This window comes from Oncorhynchus nerka, linkage group LG28 (assembly GCF_034236695.1).
Source record: "Oncorhynchus nerka isolate Pitt River linkage group LG28, Oner_Uvic_2.0, whole genome shotgun sequence".
Taxonomy (NCBI): Eukaryota; Metazoa; Chordata; class Actinopteri; order Salmoniformes; family Salmonidae; genus Oncorhynchus; species Oncorhynchus nerka.
Window position 1 is genome coordinate 48,748,024 of NC_088423.1, and position 11,705 is coordinate 48,759,728.

Genomic DNA, 11,705 nt, shown 5'->3' on the forward strand with positions numbered 1-11,705 from the left:
AACACAATACATGTCAAATGAATACAAGGCCACAATAACGGACCGCAATACAATAAACAATCACTCACAAACAAACATGGGGGAACAGAGGGTTAAATAATGAACAAGTAATTGGGGGATTGAAACCAGGTGTGTAAGACAAGGACAAAACAAATGGAAAATGAAAAGTGGATCGGCGATGGCTAGAATGTTGATGACGTCGACCGCCGAACGCCGCCCGAACAAGGAGAGGGACCGACTTCGGCGGAAGTCGTGACAGTTAAGAACAAATTCTTATTTACAATGACGGCCTACCAAAAGGCAAAAGGTATTCTGTGGGGACAGGGGCCTGGGATAAAAATATATAAATAATACAATATAAATATAGGACAAAACACACATCGCAACAAGAGAGACAACACAACACTACATAAAGAAAGACCTAAGACAACAAATAGCAAGGCAGCAACACATTGTTGCAAAGAAACCACTATTAAAGGACACCGATAAGAATAAGAGACTTGCTTGGGCCAAGAAACATGAGCAATGGACATTAGACTGGTCTGATGAGTCCAAATTTGAGATTTTTGGTTCCAACCACTGTGTATTTGTGAGACGCAGAGTAGATGAATGGATGATCTCCGCATGTGTGGCTCCCACCGTGAAGCATGGAGGAGGAGGTGTGATGGTGTGTGGGTGCTTTGCTGTTGACACTGATTCATTTAGAATTCAAGGCACACTTAACCAGCACGGCTACCACAGCATTCTGCAGCAATACGCCATCCCATCTGGTTTGCACTTAGTGGGACTTTCATTTGTTTTCAATAGGACAATGACCCAACACACCTACAGACTGTGTAAGAGCTATTTGACCAAGAAGGAGAGTGATTGAGTGCTGCATCAGATGACCTGGCCTCCACCATCACCAAACCCAATTGAGATGGTTTGGGATGAGTTGGACCCAGAGTGAAGGAAAGCAGCAAACAAGTGCTCAGCATACGTGGGAGCTCCTTCAAGACTGTTGGAAAAGCATTCCAAGTGAATATGGTTGAGAGAATGCCAAGAGTGTGCAAAGCTGTCATCAAGGCAAAGGGTGGCTACTTTGAAGAATCTCAAATCTCAAATATATTTTGATTTGTTTAACACTTTTTTCGTTACTACATGATTCCATATGTATTATTTCATAGTTTTGATGTCTTCACTATTATTCTACAATGTAGAAAAGAAAAACCCTTGAATGAGTAGGTGTGTTAAAACATTTGACTGGTACTGTATGTGTGTTTCTTTTGTCAGCCCTGTACATACGGTCAATGATGCAGCAAAACAAAACAGCCCCCCCGTTCGACTCCCATTTAATAATTAACTGAGGGATATTTATTGACCTTCCATAAATCATCAGAGGGGTCCATACTCTTATTTAGTCCAAACACTGACAGGTACTCTCCATCACCCGTTCTGTTTATTGTGTCAAGGTGCGGTAAGGCTGAGGTTGAGGGACAAACAACACAGATTCAGATGAACCGGGTGAATCTCATTGTAGATTTGGACATCAGTCATCTTTAGAAAATAAGGCTGATCACACAAACACAATGTTCACACTACACAGAGAATAGAGAATACAGGTCACCTTCTCCCAATCATGACCTGACCTCATCCTTTTGAGAATATTACAGTTGCAATATCTATATAGGGTGAGTGGAGAATAGACTCGCTAACAAGCTGTTAGCTCAGAACTTTTTGGTCAGAAGAGTGTCTGAGTTTTCACTGTCTTATGTGCTCACCTTAGATGAACCACTGAACCATAGTACTGGAGTATTCTCACAAGCTACAAGCATGTCTGTCCTCTGAGCTACAAGCCTGTCTGTACTCTGAGCTACAAGCATGTCTGTCCTCTGAGCTACAAGCCTGTCTGTACTCTGAGCTACAAGCCTGTCTGTCCTCTGAGCTACAAGCCTGTCTGTCCTCTGAGCTACAAGCCTGTCTGTCCTCTGAGCTACAAGCCTGTCTGTACTCTGAGCTACAAGCCTGTCTGTACTCTGAGCTACAAGCATGTCTGTCCTCTGAGCTACAAGCCTGTCTGTACTCTGAGCTACAAGCCTGTCTGTCCTCTGAGCTACAAGCCTGTCTGTACTCTGAGCTACAAGCATGTCTGTCCTCTGAGCTACAAGCCTGTCTGTACTCTGAGCTACCAGCATGTCTGTCCTCTGAGCTACAAGCCTGTCAGTACTCTACTTGCTAAGCTACCAGTCAGATTAAAATGTTGGTACAAAATCCTAACTATATTTGTAAGTACGATGTCCAGTAGAAATCGGTGTTTGAAAGAACCTTTCACTTTAAGAAAGCACCGGAACCACGGCGAAACCAGTGGGATCTCGCTTTTTTGCAGCACACGATTTGAAAAAGCTTGTGATGAAACGAAGCTTCAGATATCATTGATGAGATATTTCTGATAAAGTGATACGCTTCGAAGTTAGCTGCTTCGAGATTTCGGCGTGTGCCTCTGAGGTCTTGTGTAGCCAAGATTTTCAGACCACAATGTTGAGGATAACAATGCCATGACTAAAGGCCTTATGAAATGTATAATGCATGGTCATGAAGGATTTACTGAAGTGATAATGCCAGAGAAGCCGATGTTTGGAGGGTATATTGGCATTGGATTTGCAAACCGTGTCAATATATCTTCCAAACACCGGCTTCGAGGGCATTATCACTTTTATACAATTTATACAACACATTCAAAAATGATGTACATATTTCATTACAAACATTATTTAAACTATTCCCTCAAGGTTGCTCTGATGTCCAAAAGATTTCAAATCAAAATTTTGTGATATGTCAAAGGATAACTTGCGTGTATTTGAAATGACTTTTTAATTCTGTCATGGAAATAAATATATTTCCTGTTACCAAGTCATTTACGGTTTCTAATTCCTTTAGTTTTCCATGTGGACCAATTTATCAGGGAATACTGAAAAGCTATCCAAGGATTGTTCCATAAGGTTGTGTTTTTAGGAAGAGATATTGGTTCTTGTAAAATACGTTTCATTATGTTCCATATTGTTATCGTGTTCTTAACTATGAAGTTCTTCATGTTCTTAGCTTTACTCTTTGAAAACAGACACGTAAAAAAGATTCTGGGGATGAGCATGCACATCTTAAATATGTACATATTGTTCCTCTTTAGTGCATTTAACTATATGTCGGAAGTACTGTAAAAGTTAAAACCAACCTTCAACCATCCTTCAACAAAGGAAGATGTAAAACGTTCCTTTGTATTCTATGAATTGTATTTGCCCATATAAAGTCAGTTATGACAGAGTATACTTTTTTAAAGAATGAACTTTAGCAGCCATGTCAGTCTAAAAAGGTTTATTCTACCTGTAAGATTTATGGTATTGGTTTTACCATTTAATTAGATCTGTTTACATGTTGTTGAGTATTGGACTGAAGTTATATTTATACATTTTTTGTTTGTTGTCATTTATTAAGCATCCTAAGTATTTAATATTTTTTTGTGGTCCACTTAAAGGATTTCTGATATTTTTCTATTTCGTATTTCCACGTTACTTTTGAGTATTATTTTGGTTAGGCCAGGGTGTGACATGGGGATTTATGTGGTTTGTTTTGTCTGGGGTTGTTTGTAGTTATGGGATTGTGTTTAGAGTAGTACTCTAGGTAAGTCTATGGTTGCCTAGAGTGGTTCTCAATCAAAGGCAGGTGTTTATCGTTGTCTCTGATTGGGAACCATATTTAGGCAGCCATATTCTTTAGGTCTCTTGTGGTTGATTCTGTAACGGGATTCTTCCGTCGAAGGAGAGGAGGACCAAAATGCAGCGTGGTTGAAATTCATGTTTGTTTTTAATAAGAAAACTATACATGAATAAACTACAAAAAACATGTAAACCCGAAACAGTCCCGTGTGGCACAAACACTGACACAGGAGACAATCACCCACAAAACCCAACACCAAACAGGCTACCTAAATATGGTTCCCAATCAGAGACAATGACTAACACCTGCCTCTGATTGAGAACCATATCAGGCCAAACACAGAAACAGACAAACTAGACACACAACATAGAATGCCCACTCAGATCACACCCCCAAACAAAACATAGAAACATACAAAGCAAACTATGGTCAGGGTGTGACAGCTAGGGCCATTCCCCCCAGAAATGTTTGGGAACTTGCAGGTGCCTTGGTGGAAGAGTGGGGTAACATCTCACAGCAAGAAATAGCAAATTTGGTGCAGTCCATGAAGAGATGCACTGCAGTACTTAATGCAGCTGGTGGCCACACAAGATACTGACTGTTACTTTTGATTTTGACCCCCGTTTGTTCAGGGACAGATTATTATATTTCTGTTAGTCACATGTCTGTGGAACTTGTTAAGTGTATGTCTCAGTTGTTGAATCTTGTTATGTTCATACAAATATTTACACATGTTACGTTGTAATGGTAAACAAGGAATGATAATGATTCAACATCCTTTCCTAATCTGTCTAGAACTCTTACTCATCTTACTCATTTTACAATGGGGCAAGTCATAAAAAATGAAATGCAATTGCATTGTAGTATAATTAAGTCCTTCCTTATTTCTCTCCACCACCCCCACCCTGTTCTCCACCCTTTACAATGCCCAAGCCAAGCTTATCCCCACCTCCCATATTTACCCCCCCCCCCCCAAAACAAGCTTATCAAAACCTCCCTCCTTGCCCTCCCTTACTCATCCAGGCCAAGTTCCTCCCAACCTTTGTCTTTCCCCCCTCCCTTTCTCTCAAACACATTTACACCCCTCTAAGCATCTACTTACTCATTCATTCTCCTTCATTCACACTCAACTTATACCCTAAGCCTCCGTAAACCCATTCACTCCTGCCTTCCTACATATATTCATAATCACTCTCCCATTCATATGAACAGACACATACCCACTCATAGACCCACTCACACCCTCTCGCCCACACACACATCCATATGACAATTATTGACTTTTATATTGTCTTTTCAGTGTCCATGTATCTCATTGGCATTGGCTAATTCTATCGCTACTTCGTAGTGAAGGACAGTTACTTGGGGGACAATAGAGTCTAGATTGTATTGGGGGTAGAGGGAAGGAATATTGTCTCAGTTTATGATAAACTGGCCTTGGGCATTACTATATGTAGCCTAGAGTGCTTATCTGTTTCTCCGCTTCTGCCTCTGCTTGTGGTACTGGGCTCTCTTTCACCTGGAAAGGTTTCCTGCTGCCTGTTCAGGGCTTCATCAGCGCTTGTGAACTCCATTCTCTGTGTTCCCTTCCATACCCACAGTACTGCCGGGAATCAGAGTTGAGACACTATTTCCTTTTTTAGTAGGTCTTTGTAGGTAGAAGGTGCTCCTTTGTAAAAGGGGTTAATTGGTCATCAAAAAGAAAGCAGGACCAAGGCACTCTTCATATGATTAATTAAAATGCTTTTATTTGTATGGCATGTTTATTGGAACCAAAATGTTAAAAATCTTACGCGTTTCGGCTGCATGGCCTTCATCAGGGAGTACACAGATACGGTGTTTATATGGTGGCGGCACTATATTATATTATATATGGGGAATACAACAATCTCAGCTCTGTAGATTTTGTTGCGAAGAGACATAATAAATAGATCACTTATTCTGGTATTGCCCCTATGTAGCTTGAATCTGGTCACAGGTTCAGGAATGGTTAAAAAATCACAACGTGCACTTAAAATGAACCTTACAAATAGCAGTGTTGGGTGATCTGTGGATAATATATGATTGGAAAGATTATAAAATGTTGTAAAACATCACAGCACAATTGAAAAATATATGGCACATGGAAACCAAACAAGGGCGGTCCATGGTGATCGGTGGGATGGGTTGAGAGTGGCTGGGGGTTGGGATTAAAGAGTTTGTTTGGTAATGTATTGTTGTTATATATAAAAGTACCATGTATGTAAAATGTATATGTCAAATGTGTATGTAAAATGTATGCATATGTATCAAAAAGCTGTAAAAAAAATATATATAAAAATTTGTCCTCCGAAGAGGGGTGGTGGTGGAGGGGTTAAAAAGAAAAAAAGAAAAAATACTTGGCTAGAACACAAACCCAGGGGCTCTTTCAAATGCAACCAGTGCAATTATTGCAGAAATATTGCACAGAAAAAGTGTTTTGTTGACACAGCTTCTAACACAGAGTATCAAGTCAAGCATTTCATTAACTGTAAAACCAATCATGTCGTCTACAGATTGGAATGTCCACAGTGCAAGGTATTTTACATTGGACAGGCAAAGAGACGCCTTTAGGACAGTTTAGCGAACACAAGTATGCAATATGGGCAGGCAATGAAGACGACCCCATGACAAGGAACTACAAGTCCTTACATCATGCCATCCCTGAATCCCTAAAAGATATGGGTCTTGACCATGTTCCAGCCTCAATTAGAAAAGGGGACCGCCTTAAACAGCTAAACCAAAGGGAAAGTTTTGGAATTACCAAACTACAGGCCACTAAGTACCCTGGTTTAAATGAAAATATGGATTTCTCACCATTCCTGTGGCGTCTTAGTGGTTCCTTTGCTGTCATCTAGTGGACATATTGACCTCTGCTATTTTCTTGACTACTGTGGTTCATGTTTGCTTCCATAGTACTCTAGACTACTCTCACCATTTTGGCCACTTCTATTCAAGGCTAAAAATGACTTTGTATTTTCTAATAGTTCTAATACGTCTAACTTTAATATGCATTTTGATAACATACACTATATTTACAAAAGTATGTGGACACCCCTTCACAATAGTGGATTTGGTTATTTCAGCAACACCAGTTGCTGAGAACACAGCCATGCAATCTCCATAGACAAACACTGACAGTAAAACGGCCTTACTGATGAGCTCAGTGACTTTCAACGTGGCACCGTCATAGGATGTCACCTTTCCAACAAGTCATTTCTGCCCTGCTAGAGCTTCCCCGGTCAACTGTAAGTGCTGTTATTGTGAAGTGGAAATGTTCAGCCGCAAAGTGGTAGGCCACACAAGGTCACAGAACGGGACCGGCGAGTGCTGAAGCGCGTAGCACGTAAAAATTGTCTGTCCTAGGTTGCAACACTTACAACCGAGTTTCAAACTGCCTCTGGAAACAACATCAGCACAATAACTGCCAGGAGCATCGTGAAAGGGGTTTCCATGGCAAAGCACACAAGCCTATGTTTACCATGCGTAATGCCAAGCGTCGGCTTGAGTGGTGTAAAGCTCGCCGCCATTGGACTCTGTACTTTTTTATAATCCTCAACGACTCATCTTTCAAAATATTTAGAGCGAGAGAGAGCAAGAGCAAGAGAGAGAGAGAGAGAGAGAGAGAAGAAAAAACTAGGCCAGCTGTGACTAAAGACTGTTACTTAGTGGCAGTCTGCACACAGCCCACTTAAATCAAATGTGGCCTATGTACTTCAAACTCTAATTAGAAACACAACATTTACGTTGTATCTGCTTCCTGCCACACACACACACAGATTGCTCAGGAGAGTGTTGTTCAAGTGCTCAATTAAAGTACTGTTCCATTGACAATTATAATGATACCTGTTAAACTCAATCCAAAGTACCCTGCAATTAACTCTTTACACTCGTGGAAATTGGCAAGGGCTAAATTGTTTCTTACATATGAAATATGAATTCAAAGGGAACAGTTTTGATATTATGATCATGTATTAGACTAAAGGTGAGGACACAACAGTTCACCTGGCACAAGACTGAAGAGTTTGAGTGAGAGGACTAACTGGTGTCTCCAAGTGGCCACATCTCTCTAAAGTGTGCACCTTTCCATTATAAATCACAATCTGGGTCGGTTGGGATTCATTTAAAAGCCTGTTCTATTGCCAACATGACTAGCTTAAGTTCTAAAATACGATATTACGGTGTTAGGCTTCCACAATACCATTCAAGGAAATAGATCATAGTTTTGGTGGTATAGAAAGGAGTCATAAGTGCACTCAGATGCGTGTGCCGAGGTAAATGTTCTTCACAATAGACAAACACAGTCTCATTCTGTTCAGAACAACCAGGGGTATGACGCCATGTCATCTTGTAACTGTACCTCAACCATAGTGATCATAAATGTTGACACTATATTACATGAGTTTTATGATATGGAAATGTAAAGTGCACATTTGGACCTGCGGGTATTTGGCTTGCTTCTATGACATCAAAGCAGTATTAATTATAATCGTCAATGTCTCATTTTTCAAAATATTTAGTCCTCAACAGAAAATTGTGAAAAAGTTGCCCAATTAGCGGGAGGGACGGGGGCAACTTCTTGTCGCTCGAGGTGCTCAAGTTCAGAACGGCTGTCAGTCAAAACCCATACAGCGCTGTGAAGCTCAGAGCCAGAGCTCTGATGTTGTCATTGCACCTACACTCTCAAAAAAGGTTATTGAGGGTTTCTTTGTCAGGGGTGATATGTGTAAAAATAATTTAGGTTGGGTTCTTTACTGCTCAGGAGTTTTTTAAAACTCCTGTAATGGTTTACTCCTGTAATGGTTGTGAAGAACAATCATGTTCTTTCCCTTTCCATAATGTTTTCCTTTATGCCACGAAATGCTACACTTAAAAAAGTTTCTGTATTCTTACAGTACACTTCAGGCTACTGGTTGCAGTCAACTAAAAGTTACCAAATGTTGTGTATTTGTGCCAACCAACAGTGGAAGTGTTGTACAGGGGGTTCTGAGGAAAACAATGTTGGTCGGAAAGCTGTTTCCTCCACTCATACATGAGTAATAAAGGCCTAGTGCAAATGTATACTTTTTTATCGTACTTTACCAGGGGATGCTGCAGCACCCTCATTACCCCTCCCTCCCGCAGCTATGAAGACTCTCACAAATATGATGGTGTTCTCCGTTTTTCTCTTTGACCCCCACAAGCCTGGCTGAAGTCGATATCGTCGATGTGCCAACTTCGGTATTTGGTGTCCGAACCATTTGGGCTACAAAAAACTATAGAAAGGCGAGATTGTCACGAACACCATGGTATTGTCTGTTTTGCTCTATGACCCCACAATTGTCACATGACTCATTTGAAGGTAACCCGGTACAGTTTTTTTTAAAGGAATGGAAGTATGGAGGTTGTTTTATGGCAACAAAAAAAAGGTTAAAATACATTATATGTCCAAAAGTATGTGGACAGCTGCTCGTCAAACATCTCATTCCAAGTTGGTCCCCTTTTGCCGCTATAACAGCCTCCACTCTTCTGGGAAGGCTTTCCACTAGATGTTGGGACATTTCTGTGAGGACTTGCTTCCATTCAGCCACAAGAGCATAAGTGAGGTCGAGCACTGATGTTGGCCTGGCTCGCAGTAGGCGTTCCAATTCATCCCAAAGGTGTTTGATCGGGTTGAGGTCAGGGCTCTTTGCAGGCCAGTCAAGTTCTTCCACACCAATCTCAACAGAGTATTTCTGTACGGACCTTGCTTTGTGCACGAGGGCATTGTCATGCTGAAACAGGAAAAGGCCTTCCGAAACTGTTGCCACAAAGTTGGAAGCACAGAATCATCTAGAATGTTCCTTGTATGAAGTAGTGTAAACTTTTATCTTCACTGGATCGAAGGGGTCTAGCCCGAACCACGAAAAACAGCCCCAGACCATTATTCCTCCTCCACCAAACTTTACAGTTGGCACTATGCATTGGGTCAGGTAGCATTCTCCTTGCATCCGCCAAACCCAGATTTGTCCAACAGACTGCCAGATGGTAAAGCATGATTCATCACTCCAAAGAACACATTTCCACTGCTACAATGTCCAATGGCGGCGAGCCTTACACCACTCCAGCTGACGCTTGGCATTGCACATGGTGATTTTGGCTGCTCGGCCATGGAAACCCATTACATGAAGCTCCCAACGAAAAGTTACTGTGCTGACGTTGTTTCCAGAGGCAGTTTGTAACTCGGTAGTGAATGTTGCAACCGAGGACTGATAATTTTTTAGCACTACACACTTCAGTGGTCCCGTTCTGTGAGCTTGTGTGGCCTATCACTTCACAGCTGAGCTGTTGTTTCTCTTAGACATTTCCACTTCACAAAAATAGCGCTTACAGTTGACCATGGCAGCACTAGCAGGACAGAAATTTCACGAACTGACTTGTTGGAAAGGTGGCATCTTATGACAGTGCCACCTTGAAAGTCACTGAGCTTTTTTATTCATTTATTTAACCTTTATTTAACCAAGAAGGGTTCATTGAGATTTGACATCTCTTTTTCAAGAGCGTCCTGGCCATGATAGGCAGCACCAAGTCATTACACAATTACAGACAGACATGAAAAACTACAGGTAACCTAGTAAAAAACCATAGAATTCACAAGAGTATAACAAAATCATAAAACAGCTCATTAAAAACATAGACATATTAGAGAATTAGCCTCAAAATCCTTCATCAATTATTTAAAAACACCAATCGGGACAAGTTCTTCCACTTTAAAAGTATTTTGTAAGGCGTTCCAAGCCGATGGCGCAGAGTACATTAAAGCCCTTTTACGAAATTCAGTTCAGACATTTGCAACAATTAGCAGTATAAAGTCCTGCAAACGAAGAGAGTACCCACCACATTTCTGAACAATACAAATGCCCAAATAAAATGGTAGTAAATCCAAAATGTCTACGTAAAAAAAAAGTAAAAAAGTATACCAGTGACTGAGCCTACGATTGACTAGAGAAGGCCAGCCAACTCTTGTATATAAAGTGCAGTGGTGTGTATAGGTTTTGCAGTTTAAAATTAATCTCAATGCTCCATGGTAAAGGGTGTCAATTGATCTCAAACACTGAGTGGAAGCATTCATATATAAAATATCCCCATAGTCTAGTATAGGCATAAATGTAGCTGATACTAACCTCCTTCTGGCTTCAAAAGAAAAGCAGGCCTTATTCCTAAAATAAAATCCCAACTTCAGCTTCAATTTTTTTGTAAATGGTTGAATATGCTATTTAAAATAGAGGATATCTTCAATAAACATTTCAAGAAATGTATATGAGGTTACAGTCTCAATCTCATTGCCTGTCAGGTAGTAATAGATTAAAGGTTCAGAGGTCTATTTCTTGCTTTAGAAAACACTATTACTTTAGTTTTGTCAGTATTGAGGATAACCTTCAATTGACACAAGGTATGTTGAACTGTATAAAAAGCAGTTTGGAAATTCTGGAAAGCTTTTGTGAGAGACGAGGCACAACAATAAATAACAGTATCATCAGCATAAAAGTGAAGTTGCGCATTTTGCACATTTTTGTCAAAATTATTTATAGAAATAGTGAATAAGAGGGGACCAAGTACCGAGCCCTGGGGCACACCATTACAGACAGACAATTTAACAGACATGAGCCCATCGAATTGAGTGCACTGAGTTCTATCAGACAGATAGTTAGCAAACCATGCAACTGCATGCTCCGAAAGACCTACGCTCAACAATCTCTGCCTCAGTATAGCATGATCAACTGTATCAAAAGCCTTAGAGAGATCAATAAAAAGTGAGACACATAAAAACTATTTTAGCTGTTCACTAACAACAGTTTGAAGTATTTTTTCCAGAGGTGACAGCTTTGAGATTGGCCTATACTTATTTAAAAGAGTCTCCCCCTTTTGAAAGTGGAAGGACAAATGCTGATTTCCAGATCATTGGAATTTCATTACATTCCAGGGTTAGATTGAACAGATATATAAGTGGTTCAGCTATGAAATCAGCTGCCAGTTTT